Here is a 16,726-nt window from a genome sequence, read left to right as displayed (position 1 = left end):
CATGTTTTATAAAATTAAAGAGAGGAATTTCCCATCTTCTATTCTTTGTTTAGTATCCTGACTTTCTGTTGAGCAGTTTGTCACATTTTGAACTATGTAGGGGGTAGTTGATTCCTTACTCACTGGGTTTTAGTCTTACAACCTGTTAGCTGGACCTGACTCAGACATTGCTTTTAACCCAGAGTTTGTCTTTTGCTGGATGCTTTTTCATTGCCTTTTCCTTGGGGTGGAGAGCCTAGAAGAGATTTCAAGACACATGTATTTATGTTATAGTTAATTGATCCATGTGTGAAGGTTGTGAGTTTAGATTCCAGAATTGCTGTTCTGTTGCGATATCTGGAAGACACTCTCTGCAATTAAAATAACTTGTGTCTGTGAGTTTGAAACTATACTGTAGACTTGTTTTTTTGTGTGCAGATTATATTTTCAGAGGAATTTACAAATGAATTCTTAGCATTGAAAAATAAGGCACCTCAGCTGATGGTGGTACATACTAGAGATTGCCTCATTTTGGTAACACCTGAAATGGATGTGCTGGCGGTTCCTGCATAGAAATAGTAAGCACTCAAGGGAAAGGATGATCACTTTTAACAGAGGATAAGCAGAAGGAAATTCTAACCTAGGTTTTCTTAAAACTCATTCTTACATGTGTGTCTCCTTATTGGGATGGGGAAGTTGCAGGAGTTAGTGGAGACGCTTCTGTTGAGTGTCAAGAATCCTCTTTTCCCTTGGTCGAGTACCATTAGAAGGCAAAGTGATGGTGACAGGCAGCTGCCTACTGGGATGGGATTTTTAATTCACCTGTGTTGCTGAAGTGTGGGTCTTTACCAAGCTTTGAAATGGAAGTAGTCCTTAAGGGGCGCCTGGGTGGCCCAGTCAGTTGGGCATTGGACTCGATTTTGGCTTGTGTCATGATCCTACATTTCATGAGTTCAAGACCTGCATCAGGCTTTGCACTGACAATGTGGAGCCTGCTTGGGATACTGTCTCTCGAAAGAAAGAAAGAGAGAGAGAGAGAGAGAGAGAGAGAGAGAGAGAGAGAAAGAAAGAAAGAAAGAAAAGAAAAGAGAAGAAAAAAGAAAAGAAAGAAAGTCAGTCTTTGGTTCGGTTAGGCAAATAAATTGGTAACTTTAAAAGGGGGGAAGGAGTGGGGAAAGAGACTTTCTTGAAGCAGTATTGTTTTTATTTTAAGTTTCCTTTTTAAAAAAGTTTATTTTGAGAGAGAGAGAGAGAGAGAGAGAGAGAGCACGAGTAGGGGAGGAGTAGAGAGAGAATCCCAAGCAGGCCCCCCTGACATTGTGGAGCCTGACTCGGGCTCCATCCCATGAACTGTGAGATCATGATCTGAGCTGAAATCAACAGTCTGAAGCTCAACTGACTGAGCCACCCAGGCACTCCTTAAGTTTCCTTTTTCAAATTAAAACTGATCTCATAAAATTGAGATTTTGTGATGCAATGTGAACTTTTCTTTCTTTCTTTCTTTCTTTCTTTCTTTCTTTCTTTCTTTCTTTCTTTCTGTTAGGAAAAATAGAAGCGTGTTTAGAGTATTAGTTCTTTTGTGCCCTTCTTACTGAAAAGTGATAATGAGTAAAAGACTTTCATTCTGCTGGTAGACAATGTTAGTTAATAGTGAATCTACTGGTAAGGCCTTGATCTTGAATTACTTTGGATAGATAGAGCTGCTGAGTCTGTGTTTGGGATTGAAACTTAAAGTAATGTCCTTGGTAGGCCTTTGATTTATTTCTACTTTGCAAAGAGAAATGTCTCTCAGGCTTTTGTGAAAAAGACAAATATTTATATATTCACGTATTTTCTGTGTGGTTCTGAAAGAAACAAAGAAATGTAAGTTGTCTAAAATTGTGCTACTGGAGACATAATTAGACTGAGTTCCTTGTCACCCTATAAATTATATTTTATTTTTAGTGTTGTATAAAAGCGCTATGATTGTTTATTGGTTACATGCATTAAATCATAGTTTAATTAGAAATATTATAGTCACAGAACTTGTTGTTTGTATACATTAGGAGTTTAATATTGCCAGCCAACTTATCTTGCCGCCTCGTATGGTGATGTTTTTTCTAGGAGAAAGAGCTTTGTATACAAGTAAGTACATGTTCAGTACTAGAAGTACGAATATAAATGTCAAAGTAATATTCAGTGTTGCTTTTTAAAAAAACTTTACCCAGATTTTCCAAATGCTAACATTTTACCATATTTGTTTTATCCTTTTCCCCATATATGCTTTTTAAAAATCATTTAAGTGTAAGTTGAAGACAGTGACCACTTATTTTTAAGTATCTCCATGTATATTTCCTAAAAATGAGCATTTGCTTATATAAACAAGATATATAACCAAAATCAGAAATTAACATTGATGTATTAGTAATCTAACATGTAGAGCTTTTTCAGATTTTGCCAATTGTCCCAATAATGCCCTTTATAGCAAAAGAATATCTCAGATTAAGCATTGCATTCAGTTTCCATATCTTCTTTAATTTGGAACTGTTTTTTAGTCTTTGTATTTTAGGACATTGATATTTTTGAAGCGTGTATCTTATTTGTAGAGTTCCTTGATTAGGGTTTGTTTTTTTCTTTTTTTTTTTTTTTCCCAGCAACACATTTTTCTACAATTGAAAATGTCCATATAATCCAATTATTTCCTTTTAAGTAACATTTAACATAGCTAGCTAGGGTTTGTTTCTTCATTGTTAAATTCAGGTTCTGCATTTGCAGGGGAGGAACAACACAGAAATAATGAATTCTTCTTAGTGCATTATATCAGGAGACGTAAAATAGATGTAGATTTGATTCTATCTGTGCTTAACCAGATCTAGAAATTTACCCTTAAAATACACACACATGAGGTCACAACATTGTTTGTAATTGAAGAAATTGGAAACACTTACAGAATAGGAGAGGGATTGAATAAAATATGGTACATGTGGAGCATTATGTAGCTGTAAAAAAAAAAAAGATTTCTATGAACTGATGTGAAGGGCCTTCCAGGATAAATTGTTCAGTGAAAAAAACAGTGCAAAATACCTATTGCATAATGTGCAGTATACTGCATTTTGTGTAAGAAAGAAGGGGAAATAAGAAAATACATATGTTTTTGGTTATTGGGACAAAAACACAGAATGGATAAATCAGAGATTAATGAGATTATTGGTTAGCCAGAGAGGGTGGGTAGGAATGAGGGGGAAGGGGTAGAAAGAATGGGGTTGGTTACCTTTCTGAGGATACTTTCTGACTTTTGGAACCATGTTTAATGTTTCACATACTTAGTCCATAAACAGCAAACACGAGTACAATCAAGTGGTGAAGAAAAAACCACCCTCAGGTGGAGTACAAACAAATAAATGAACTAGGGTCGCCTGGGTGGCTTGGTGAGTTAAGAAGCTAACTCTTGATTTCAGCTTAGGTCATGACCTCATGGTTCATCAGTTCAAGCCCCACATCCAGCTCTGTGCTCACAGCATGGAGCCTGCTTGGGATTCTCTCTCCCCCTCTCTTTGCACCTCCCTCGCTTGCTCTCTCTCTTTCAAAATAATAAACTTAAAAAAAAATAAAGGAAATAAATGAACCGAACCTTATTTCAAATGAGTAAGATAACTACACTGAAGGGGGGAAAGAAAAAAACTAACTTTTGAACTGGGTGTTTGGACTATGTCCTCAGGATAAAGACAAAAAGAACTTGAAGCAAACATTGAACTCTAGTTAGTAGGCTGTGTGTGTGTGTGTGTGTGTGTGAGAGAGAGAGAGAGAGAGAGAGAGAGGGACATGGCTTTTCAATTCTGAAACAATTTTTTTTTTCAACGTTTTTTATTTATTTTTGGGACAGAGAGAGACAGAGCATGAACGGGGGAGGGGCAGAGAGAGAGGGAGACACAGAATCGGAAACAGGCTCCAGGCTCTGAGCCATTGGCCCAGAGCCTGACGCGGGGCTCGAACTCACAGACCGCGAGATCGTGACCTGGCTGAAGTCGGACGCTTAACCGACTGCGCCCCAACAATTTTCTATACTAGGATTAAGCAAATAAGTAAATATGTTGTGGAAAATGGGAGCCAACTTTCTCATTGTTGGTGAAGGGAGTTTTAAATGTGGAAAGGGGGAAGGCTAGCCTCAACTCAGATGCTTGCCTGGAATTGAAGATGTTGTCACAGATTCATGGTTTAAAAATTATAGATGCAGAAAAAGATGCATGTGGATACACATGCACATATCTGTGCCTTTTTTTTTTTTTTTTTTTCAGCTCTGTATGCTGAGAGTACATAGAAATCGCGACTTCTTATTAGCAGTGAGAATACCTAGAGCCAGATCTTGGTTTCTAAATACCCTTCTTTACTAGAAGGAAACTTGGAGAAGTGACTAATCCCAGGCCTAGAGCAGAGAATAGAAGATGAGCTAGGAACATCTTGTAGTGCCAGAAAGTAAGATAGTGCTCAAAAGACAAAACAATGGTGACATGTCAAAGAGACACAGCCAACCCAAAGAACTCCCATTGGCTAACTCTGGGACAATATAGTCCATCGAATAATGATACTAATTGATTATTGTCCATAAAGTAAGAATCTGTGAATCCATAGGGATAAATGAAGGAGGAAGGAAAGTTCTTACGGTAGAATTCTAATAAACTTAGGGGAGGTGGTGGAATTAGAAAATCACTATTTGGCAGTATAACAGTTGATTCAAGTCAGAATCATAAATAGATGTTAAAACTGGTGGGTTTGAGAGTAGCTGGATATTAACATAGTCTCAAAGTATCTGCCCATAAGGTATTAATTATTGAGGGAAAATAATAACCACAGTGAGGAAACCTGGCTGACGTCACCTTGGCCAAGTGATCAAAACTAAGACCTCTGATGTTGCTTTATTTAGGTAATGATAATAAGCACAGTTTGTTCTATTCAGTTATGTTAACAAAATCTGGTCTTCATAATCAGTCTAGCTCGGCATGGAGTGAAATTAAGCCTAAAGAAACCAAGTTGAGGCAAAAGGGGATTGACTTGTTCTGTTTAAGGAGAAAATTTCTGTCTAATTTTGTAGGCAGGTATCTTGAGGGAAAGGTTGAAAAATTTCTATTAGGTCAGTACAGATTTTGGTCATGATCTTTAGCATAACGACCTCCCTTTGTACTAATCTTGTATTTTGCTATATATTTTCTATCTTTTTTTACTCAGATTTACCTTAAAATTATTCATAAACATTTTTAATTAGAAAATTAGAATAATACTGTTTTATTCCCAGTTATGGGAAGTGAGGAAGTTAGAAGTTTTGTTTGCTGTTTCCACCCATATCTTTCATAAATTTAGTGTCCTTATTTAAAGCAACCAAGTGTGTGTTGCAGTGTTTTTAAAAGATTGTTTTTTGTCTTTTACATCCTGTTTTGCTATTATAATAGTAAATAGTAATGGTATTAATCTTATTCCTATGAAGGGTCATTGCTTTTATTTGCCATTTGTGTCATTCTCACTGGTGTCAGTGCTTACAGGTAGTCTTTATCAACAGCTAGTCTTTATTTTGAAATGTGATTTGGAGAATACTTTCAAGTATTTTTACTGTAAAGATAGCCAAGGTTATATTTACTTTTGCATGGTAAGTGATGATTTGGCTGGACATAAAATTGTTGGGCCCCCCAGCGTTTTTGTACTATGACAGTGGGGGTATATCTTTGTTTTCTGATTCTTGACCTTTATTTGGCTGGTGGGCCTCCCATTTCTGTCCTGCAGGATTCTGCTTGCATGCTTGTAGCCTTTGCTTATCACTGGAAATGGAAACATTTATCAGGATATGGGTAGAACTTTTTCTCTGTTCACTAGGTTTCCCTGGGAAATGATGAAACCCTCTCATCTCAGGTCTGGGAAAGTTTTCTTCATTTTTGAATTCATTTTCTCAATCATCTCATGAAATACTTATTATTTATGCATCGATTCTCTGCAATCATTATACCATACTGTGTTAAGTTAATCAGCAAAAAAGAAGATAGTCTTTATTCTAGGAAAATTTGCCAATTTGCCTTCTGTATCATTGATGTAGTTTTCTGGATGTGAAATCTAATTACTGTCTCAAACTGATTTAATGCCCTTGATATCTCAGTCTGATATTAACCAGTGGTAATGTTCTTTTTTTTTTTTTTTTTTTTTTTTTTTTTTTTTTTTCTTAAGGCCACAAAACTGCTATTTTCTAAAGTTTGGTGCTATTTAAGGAAATAACTCCTTCCAGGGGGAGACGTTTTTTCCCTGTGTAGTAGAGTATGTTTTTAAAAATGTATCATCCCATGAAGAGTTGCTTTTAGCCATTCCTGGTGTTGGAGGTAAAGAACTGGCCATCCTTCAGAATTACTGTGGGGCCCTTGGATTCTCAATCTTTTTGATGCTGAAGGACAGGTTGATACCAGGGGGCTTTAATTTTTGGAGTATCAGCAGGATTTCAACAAATGTGAAATTCTGTTAATTCAGTCATATTTGGGGTTTTGGCTCCAAAATTCTCATTTTGGAGAATTAGAGGTGGTTAAAAGGGATAGTTTTCAGGTTTATTTACCCTTCAAGATTAAGCTTTCTGCACTGAGGCACATGGAAGAATCTGGGGAGACAGTGAGTGTGAGATGCTGTAAGATGAAGATCAAGGCAAAGGTTTTTCTTGCTGTAGGTATAGAAATTGGAATGGCTTAGAAGCAAAAGAAGTCCTTTCTTTAGCATGTGTGTGTATGTATGTGATCCGAAGTGTGCTTATTTGATATTGTATAGATGTCTTTTCATGATTTCATAAACTTTTTTGTTCTTTTTCCTTTTTTTTTTTTTAAATGAGATTGCCATCTACTTTTTACAGTAGTACTTTAGGTAATTTACATGGCATTTTAAAGAAATTGTAGTGAGAGGTTTTCTAGGATGTTTGTAGTGCCCTTAATGACTTGTGGAAAGGCACTGTAAGACTGATTTTGCATTGCTTCCTTTGATATGAAATCTTGTACTTTGTATTCTTAGATAAATTTCATTTGTTTGGATGTCTCCTTAATTTTTAAGATGCACATTTGGGGAAGGGTTGAGTGGATCCTTCTGTGGATTTCTAGCTTTGTTAGGCTGTGGTCAAAGAATGTGACCTATAAATTCTCTGTGTTTTGGAACATTAAGAATTTTTAGTGGCCAAATACTATTAATATTTGTAAATATTTTAAGAACACAAGAGAAGAATGAGTATTCATTTGTAGCTTCTAAGGTGCAAAGTTTTGTTCAAATCTATTATAATGGAATTTGCTGATTATATTCAGATCTTTTATAGCTTCTGTTTTTTGTTACCTATTTAATCTGTGAAACTCTGAAATACATTCATTAAATATCCCATGAAGACTGTGTTTTAAGTTTCCTTGAGTGTCTTATTTTGCTTTATTTTGATGTTATAATTTTATATATAAAATGTTATGCTTGAATCTTTGTATTAAAATTCAGTAGTATTAGTCTCGTGTGGAGTTTAACCTTGATTTTCATCCTGTGATATTACATTGCCGTTCTGCTTTCTGTTTGTATGCATTTACTTCATTGATATTTTACATTTCTTTTTTGGTTATTTTGTGGTAAGCTTTTGTGAACAGTATTTAATGTGATCTTTAAAAGTCAAATCTGAGGGTCTTTGTCTTTTGGTAGGGAATTCAGCCCATTCACATTTATTGTGTAATTTGATTATGTATTTGTGAAGTAATCTAGATAAATACATTTTTATCCTTTTTATTTTTATATTTTCTTTGTTTTTAATTTTTATTTATGCAGGCTTAATTGAGTTTATTGCTTTATTTACCATGCATTGAGAGTATAAATGTAGAAATTATTTTAAAAGTAGAGTTTGTTTCTGTGACACTTATTCCTTGTGGTTGCTTTTGTCATAGTCATATGTAGTCTGTGACATTAACCACAACAGCTGCCATGTTTTTGTTTTTTTAAAAAGATTTCCTAGACCTGAAAAAATTCATGCTGCTTATCTGAGAAAAGACAGTTTGAGGTAGTGCAAAGAATCCTTTTTGTGAGTCAAGACATTTATGTAGATCTTGGTTTAGCCTATATATGACTGTGGCTTTGGACAAGATAACCATTCTGTGTTTGATTCACTTTGGCACTGTTATTTTAAGCCCTGTAAACACGAGAATGTTTACAAGTAAAACAAGTATTTCAGTAAAGGATTTTATAGATTTGGAATATTTTGCCCGAATGTCTGCCCCTTAGTTGTATTTGTTTGTACATTTTATACTTTAGATTTTGAGAGTCATAGACCAAGGATACTTCTGTTACATAGAAGTAATCATGTAGCAAAATATGTTAATATTTATTAATTGTTAGTATTAGGTCTTGAACAGGAAATAGTAAATCGTTGGGAAAAGAAAGTGGTCTTAAGAAAGATGAGTTGTGTCTATTCTGGTTCCATAGCTGCTGGTTACTAAAGAAGACAAAGAACCGAACTGTTTTTTACTTTGGATTTCAGAGTTTCTTTGTAATTAAAAGATTACCTATACGTAGTAACGTAGTAACATGTACATTTGAATGAATCTTGTGTTAGAAGTTTTAGTAGTTGATCCATAGCATTCAGTTTTTTTTTGAAAATAGTCTTTAGAGAAGATAGTCCTATTGTAATTTCTTTCTGGAAATTCTGACTCAGGAAATGTAAAACAGCCTGAGAGTAAGGTCTTAAAAGATTTATTACTTTTGTCTTGTTTCCTGGTGGGTTTTCTTTTAATGCCTTGTTTTTGGTTAAATGATGACATGTGGTTGAGATTACAACAGTCAGCAATTTGTTAGCTGAGAGGAAAAGAATAGTAAGCACATAGTTGAGTCAAACTGCAAAGGAAGTTTTGTGATAGGTATAGCATTTAAGTTTTAGAAATCTTGTGGAAAAGTTGCGTGACTATGAAATTTGTAATTTTTGTCCCTTTTGTCTTTGAAATTAAGGTATGTCAGTAAGGTGGGGAAATTCGCCTTAAGCGTGTGTATGCATGTGTGCAAGCATACACAGATGTGGATCTTGTTCGAACTGAGAGTGAATTTAAGTTTAGAGAAGGGTTCATGGGTTTTGGGAATAAAAAAATGCAGATAAAGTATAAAACAGTGGACTTGGTCTGTGATAATTTAACTTGCAGATGTTTAAATGAATGGTTACAATAGCTTGAGTACTACCCGAATTATTTTCACATATTGGCATGGAATTTCCATGCCAAACCTTGGTTTGAATTAGCTACTTCTCAATTATCAAGTTACTTAATGTTAACAGCTTTGTATCACTGCAGTGTTATATGGTCAGACACTTTACATTTAGCTGAGCATTAAGAATGGAGTAGGAATTGGTGAGATTATGTATCAGCAATTCAGACTTCATCAAATGTTGGGTTTTGGGATTATTTTCTTACCATTAGAAAGTCTGATAGGTGATCATAATTTTAGCAGGTGTTAAAATAGTATGGAAAGTTTTGGTATAATGTTAGATTGTGATTCTTGGGTTTTAATTTTATGTTTAAAGACAGACTGATTTTGTTTATTGTTTCTCCTTTCTTAATTGCAAATTACGTATTTACTTAGATTTCTTTGTAGCAGACAGTTTCAGGAAGGAGCCATTGGCAGAGCTGATTAGTCAAATGAAGTTGTCTGACATGGGTTACTTTAGTTTGTGGTTTTAGATGAACAGTACATGGTGCACAGCTGTTGCTCCAACAGCTTTGTTCCAGCTGTCTTACTGGCCTGTCACAAAATACCCCACATTCCTTTTTTTTTTTTTTTAAGTGGAACCCCGTGTAATATTCTATACTCTATTGCCTAAAATGGGTCCTACTAATTACTTTAATGACTTTTCTTCACTTTTATTCCTCTCCATAGCTACTTATTTAGAATGGCACTAAAATGGATTATGAGTCATTTATAAGCCTTGTCATATTTATAATTTTTTGTTGTTAATTAAAGTTGCAGTTGTGAAATGTTTGTACAGGTTAAGTAGTTAACATTGAAAAGGGCACCCAACGTAATGTCCCCAAATAAATAGTTGGTATTTGGATATGAAACTGGCATCTTCTAATTTCCTATTTGAACCTTGAGTTTGTATTAATAAGTTTCAACAGAATTATAAGATGGAAAGCCATAATATGGTTTATAAAGCTTGTGTAGTACTTTTATAGGTAGACTTTACTTTGTGTTTTTGGTACAGTGGTTGGACTTCATTTTACTATCTTATGTCGTAACTGAATTACAATACTAATGATTTCAAGTGTTTTTCTTAAAGATCTTATTTTTTTTTAATGTTTGTTTATTTTTGACACACACAGAGACAGAGCATGAGTGGGGGAGGGGCAGAGAGAGAGGGAGACACAGAATCAGAAGCAGGCTCCAGGCTCTGAGCTGTCAGCACAGAGCCCGATGTGGGGCTCAAACTCGCGGACTGTGAGATCATAACCTGTGCAGAAGTAGGACGCTTAACCAATTGAGCCACCCAGGCGCCCCAAAGATCTTATTTTTTAAGTAATCTCTACACCCAAAGTGGGGCTTGAACTCACAATTGTAAGATCAAGGGTTGTATGCTCCACTGACTGAGCCAACCAGACACCTGTTTGTTTTGCTATTTAATAAGGAATAAGGACCTATGAAGAATATTTTGAATCAATGATGACTAATATATGTTGAACATATTCTGTGTATTAGACGTCATGCTAAAAACTTTATCAATATTGCCTCATTTAATCTTTATGATTTATTATGTCTTTTTTTACAGCTATAGAGACTGAGGCTCAGTGGTTAAATGCTCAGGATCCCACAATAATGGCTCAGATGGGACTTGAACCTTTATTTTCTGATTACAAAGCACCTTACAGGTGCTAAGGGCTACACTATACTACCTTGCCTCCCAAAACCACTTTTTATTTAATGAGTTACCTTAATAATGAAGTTTTTGTCTCAGTTGTGTTTCTTTTCTTCTTTTTTCTTCTTTTAAAGTTAAGTTCATGAAACATTTTCCATTTAGTTGAAATTAGGAGAGCTGAGATTGCATAGTGAGTGAGGTTTTGTTTAAAGTATTGCCTTGCTTCCCTCTCTGTTCCCCTGCTTCCTTGTGATCTATGTCCCATTACTCCTGCACACGCTGCCCTGGCTTCTGCTCTCCCCAGACCTGGCAACCTCCAGACGCCTGCCCATCCTGTTTGAAATTCCTGCTCTCACACAGCCTATTGCTCCTGGAGAAGCACAGTCTGATCATGCTTAGTCACAATCTGTGTGAAATGCACATCTATGACTCTTCTGAAGCTCTGTCCTTTACCAAGTATGCCGTTTTATCTGACTAATTCTTAGTCATCTTTCTAGATGTGACTCAGGGTTCATCTCCAGCAAGCCTTTCCCCAGAGAATATCCAGATTGGAGTAGGTGCCCCTCCCATGTGCCTCCATTGAATCCTGTACATATTTTTGATGAACTTTCTGAGAGTAAGTTGTGGAAGTAATGTCCCTTTACTGTTCTGAAGAACAAAAAAGAGAGTCTTTAATATGATCTTAGTACAGTTACCAAAGTCAGGAAGTTGTAATACTTTTAACTTAGATTATTGAAACTTAGTTGTTCCAATAATGTCTTCTATAGCATAGCAAAAGAAAATCTTTTTGGTCTAGGATCCAATCCAGGATTGACATTGTACTTATTTTCAATGTCTTTTTAGTCTTAAAGTTATTTGTAAAACATTCCACAATTTGGGTTGTCTGATGTTTTCTAATCATTAGAAGCAAATTAGGTAGTTTCGGCAGAACTATCACAAAAGAAGAGTCTTCCTCCAGTACATACCTTATATTAGGGAGGCACATGTCTATTTTTCCCAATACTGGTGTAGAATTGGACCACTCTGTTAACCACTGAAAAGTGATGACTGTTCCCTTTGTAATAAGTATCTTGTGGGTAGAGATACTGAGGCCAGGTTAATAACTACTTTCGAGCTTTTAGGGTTGTGTCTCTTTCTCATTGCTCAACTTCTTGTCCTTTCTTCTTTTCCTCCTTTCCTAGTTTCCTTCTTTCTTATACTCGCTGTCTCTAATTTGCATTTTGTGACAAGTTTTTGTTTTGTTTTGTTTTTATCCTCAAAGAATGCTTGCATTGTACTCACAGGTTTTTAAGGGCAGAGCCCCAGTTATACCACATTTTATTTGGTGAAAGGATCTATATTTTGTTGGCCTTGGTTTCTTCATCTGTAAAATGAAGGTTCTGAAATAGATCATATTCTAAGGTCCTTTTAGATTTTACAGTCCTATGGCACATAAGTTTAGGAGTTTGTGTGTGTGTGTGTGTGTGTGTGTGTGTGTATGTGTGTGTGTGTGGTTTTCTTTCCAGTTAGGTTGTTTTATCTTGTTTGGCATTTTTTCCCTAAGATTTTTAAAAAGTTGTCTTCATACTTCCTGTGCAGTATATAAATGTCTCACTGCTTTGGCTTATAATAGAACTGATCTTTGACTGGGGCCATGATATTCTTCACACTTGGATTGGTAATTCCTCTTTCCAACCTGGAAGACAAAGTGTGGTTTTCTTTTTTCATGGAGTGGAGAACTCATTTCTGCACAATCAATAAATCCTGTCATTCCGTGGAGTTTTCTAAATTGCTTAAAAAGGAAGAGAAGAAAAAAACCCTATTCAGTCTAGTTGTGTTTATTACCTTTAAAAACATGGTTTATGCATAACTTTTTTGCAGGGTTTCATAGAATTTCTAATCATTATATCATAGTTTTTAAAGAAGTGAGAATCTTGGGGCACTTGGGTGGCTCAGTCGGTTAAGCAGCCACTCTTGATTGCGGCTTAGGTTATGATCTCATGAATCGTGAGTTCAAGCCCCATGTCGGAGTTGGCTTGGGATTCTCTCTCTTTCTCTCTCTCTGTCCCTCCCCAGCTCATGCTCTCTCGTCCTCTCAAAAAAAGAATAAAAAGAATCTTGATTCATTGTAGAGTTTAGAGCAAATTATTTAGTTGTAGCAGTCAATTTCATTTTAAACAGACTGGAAGAGTCCTGTTATTTTAGCGTTGTTAATACTTTAAAATTCTGCAGTAAAAGCATTAGGTTATTTAATGAATTACAAAAATTGCTTGGCCACATCTTAACTTTTTAAAAATAATTCTTAAGAATTTTTATACTGGGGAGCCTGGATGGCTTAGTCGGTTGAGCATCCGACTTCGGCTCAGGTCATGATCTCACAGTTCGTGAGTTGGAGCCCCACATCGGGCTCTGTGCTGACAGCTCAGAGCCTGGAGCCTGCTTCCAATTCTGTGTCTCCCTCTCTCTCTGCCCCTCCCCTGCTCATGGTCTGTCTCTCTCTCTCTGTCTCAAAAATAAATAAAAAACATTAAAAAAATTAAAAAAAAAGAATTTTTATACTAACTAGAACTTACCTTTTATGATGTTTTGCACTTGAGCATTCAGGGAACTTTTGTGTATATGGTTTCCTTTTAATACCAGCAATAACCCTTTATGATTGCAAGGTGGTGATCATGGTCATTGTTATTTCCATCTTGTAGAAGAGGAGATGGGGGCTTGGGAAGCAGCTGTTTGCCCACGGTCCTATACCAAGTAAGCAGGGAAGCTGAGATTGGGTTTCCCAACTCCTAAAATACAATAATCGTCTTACTACAGCCTATGAATGTTATATTGGAATACAACCCCCAACACTGGGGCACCTGGGTGGCTAAGTTGGTTGAGCATCTGACTTCAGCTTGGGTCATGATCTCACAATTCGTGAGTTGGAGCCCTGCATAGGGCTTGCTGCTGTTGGGGGGCACAGAGCCCACTTTGGATCCTCTGTCCCCCTTTCTCCCTCCCTCCCCCACTTGTGCTCGCTCTCTCTCTCGCTCGCTCTCTCTCTCTCTCTCTCTCTCGCTTTCTTTCTCAAAAATAAATAAACATTTAAAAAAAATGCCAACACTTACTAGAGGGGAACTGAAAGGAGTGATATAATCTCATTTAATGGATGAAATTCTGCTACCTGTTACCAGTATGGATCTGGAGGGAGCACTGAATAGGGGTGGGATCAGTGAATGAGATTTCCTCAGAAGCACACTTGATGACTTGATGGGTTTCTACTAGAGCTGTTGATGAAGAGGGCACTGTTGGAAGCTAGTGGAGGGACTAAGGTTTGTAATGGCATCCTCTCTAAAATGCAGCTTAAGAAAGCTGAGGTATTCACTGTATGGATAGATCATGCACGAGAATGACAAACAACAGATTTAAGTACGGATCGATCACCTCTTGGGGTGGGGATGAGGAAGATGGGAGAATATGACTTTTGAGAGACATATAAGGGTCGAGAATTGTTGCTAATTTTTTATTTCCTAAGTTGGGAGGTAGGTATACATACATATTTTTAATATTTTTTCTTCATAAAACATTTTCCGAGTTATTTTATGGTTAATGAAGAACAACAATGTAGTCAAATGGAAACTCTTAGCTTTTCATATGATGTTCAAGGTATCACGACTTGGTTGACAAGACACAAGTGTGTTCTTTAGGGGTTTTCCTTCAGGGTGGGAAACTTTTTATTTTTTTTCCCTGACTGTTCAAACAGCAAATAAAAATTGAGTACAATTTTTATTACAACAAAAAGTTCATATTTGAACTTGTGAGCAAAATTGTTTTGTGTGGATGTGTGTGTATACGTGTGTTTTGATTTGCTTCTAAAATTACTATATACTGTTATTGTAGCTTTCTCCAAAGCACTGCCTCTGATTTCATCTTGGTTACAGGAACTGATGATTAATTTTGCCGTAAATTTCCTGTATGAAGAAGTGATACCTTTAACTTTTCCCATCACAAATTTCTTAATACTATTTGTAGATGCACAAAATGAATGCTCGCATAATGTGGTTTTAGGTAGGTGTGACCAAGGATTAAAAGAACATCTAGAGTACCATATACTAGGCCAGTGCTTTGCACTATACTCTCGACATTTTTGCTCATTTCTAAAGTGGATAACTTTTGGGCTGAGGGCATGTTTCATCAAGAGTTGATAATTTTTTTAGGGGGACTATTTATTAGGATTATTTATTTATTTTAAAATGTGTTACCCTTTTGGTGACTTTGTGAATGAAAGGAATCTTATTTCCAAGTTTGGATGATCATGGGATTAGAAAAATTGCACTTGGTGGTTATTCATCTAAAAAGTTTTGCCTTTATTTGGATACTTTTGCTTTTTGGAGAGGTAAGATGGGAGAGAGGAGGAACTCTGTGTTCTTCGTGAAAGTATGTATACTGGAATGTTGCTAATTCTCAACAAAGAGATTGATTGAAAACGTGATTTAAGGGCACCTTTAGATTTATATAGATTATAGTGTGAGTTTAAGAGGAAGTGGGTGGGCTGGGGTGGGTAAAAGGTGGAAGGATGGGGAAGGTGGAATTAATGACCTTGTTCCTGAGTTTAGAGGTTTGAATTATCTCCTTTTTTTGGAGATTACCACATATGAATTCATGGTGTATGCTGGGGGTTTCTTGGTGATTTTTTTTGGATAGATTCTGAATGTCATCTAAGGACTAGACTTTTACGGTATCGATTTTTTGAGAACTTGAAAAAGTGTTTTGCTTTTGACATAGTTTGACTTTAAAGGTTTTCTTTCCTTGGCATCTCCTCAAACAGAGCCGTTCTGCCCATTCCAGTGGCAAGTGGAAGCTGTGGTCCATTAAGATTTTTGAAATAAAATTTGGGAAATGTTCTACACGCAGGGGTTCCTCACCCTTTTTTGTGCAAAGAACTCTTTTGGCAGTCTGGTGAAACGTATGAACTCCTCAGAATACAGTTTTGTTTTTTTTTTTAATTTTTTTAATGTTTATTTATTTTTGAGACAGAGAGAGACAGAGCATGAACGGGGGAGGGTCAGAGAGAGGGGGAGACACAGAATTGGAAGCAGGCTTCAGGCTCTGAGCCATCAGCCCAGAGCCCGACGCGGGGCTCGAACTCACGGACCGCGGGATCGTGACCTGAGCTGAAGTCGGACACTTAACCGACTGAGCCACCCAGGCGCCCCCAGAATACAGTTTTTTGAGTGTATAAAATAAAGTATCTAGGTTTATAAAGGAAACCAATTACATTTAAGTCTAGTTATTGAAATACCAAAAACAAAAGTTTTCCCTTTTAACTGGTGTTGAGTATAAATGCTAACCTGATTTGCCTGCAATAACTGTTACATGAAATATCTGTGATTTTTTTTTTTTTGGTGACCGTCACAGGTACTGCTACAGTGGTTTATTGAAGGAAATTAAATGCTAAATTTCAGTTAGAGGTTAATGGACCCTCTCTACCGCCCCCACCACCCACATTTTTGAATGAAGATTTAATTCGAAGAACCCTTTTTTAATGTAGTGAAAAAGAAGTCTGGATTTGGAGCCAGGTAACTATGGGATTGAGTCTCATCTGCTACTTAACAACTGTCTGTGTATTTTCTCAACTTGGAGCTTTAATTTCCTCATCAATATAATGGAGATGGAAAATAGTACCTGTGGGATTTTAGCCTATTATACCTAGAACACCCACAAAAAAGCTAAAATCCCTCAAGTGCTGTTACCATCTCCATCTACTATTGTAGTCAACTGGTATTGTCATTTTACCAGTTTTATTTTTTTAATGTTTATTTATTTTGAGAGAAAGAGAGATTGTGAGTGGGAGAGGGGGAGGAGAGGTAAAGACAGAGAGAGAGAGAGAGAGAGAGAGAGAGAGAGAGAGAAGAGAGAATCCCAATGCAATGCAGAGCCCGA

General features: G+C 36.4%; 1 protein-coding gene across 3 annotated transcripts in view; it reads left to right on the top strand.

The window, feature by feature from the left end:
• The window catches only part of RRAS2 (RAS related 2), a 124,319-nt gene that overhangs the window by 52,502 nt on the left and 55,091 nt on the right, over positions 1-16,726 (top strand). Inside the window, exon 1 of one of the 3 annotated variants that reach the window (XM_042904049.1) lies at positions 16,171-16,362. The exons of the other annotated variants lie outside the window; for them this stretch is intronic. The gene's annotated coding sequence lies outside the window, so the exon portion shown is untranslated. Of the gene's footprint in view, positions 1-16,170; positions 16,363-16,726 lie in introns of those variants that run through there. 3 annotated transcript variants of the gene reach the window in all.

Source organism: Panthera leo, chromosome D1, assembly GCF_018350215.1.
Source record: "Panthera leo isolate Ple1 chromosome D1, P.leo_Ple1_pat1.1, whole genome shotgun sequence".
Taxonomy (NCBI): domain Eukaryota; kingdom Metazoa; phylum Chordata; class Mammalia; order Carnivora; family Felidae; genus Panthera; species Panthera leo.
This window is presented reverse-complemented; position numbering and strand designations above follow the sequence as displayed.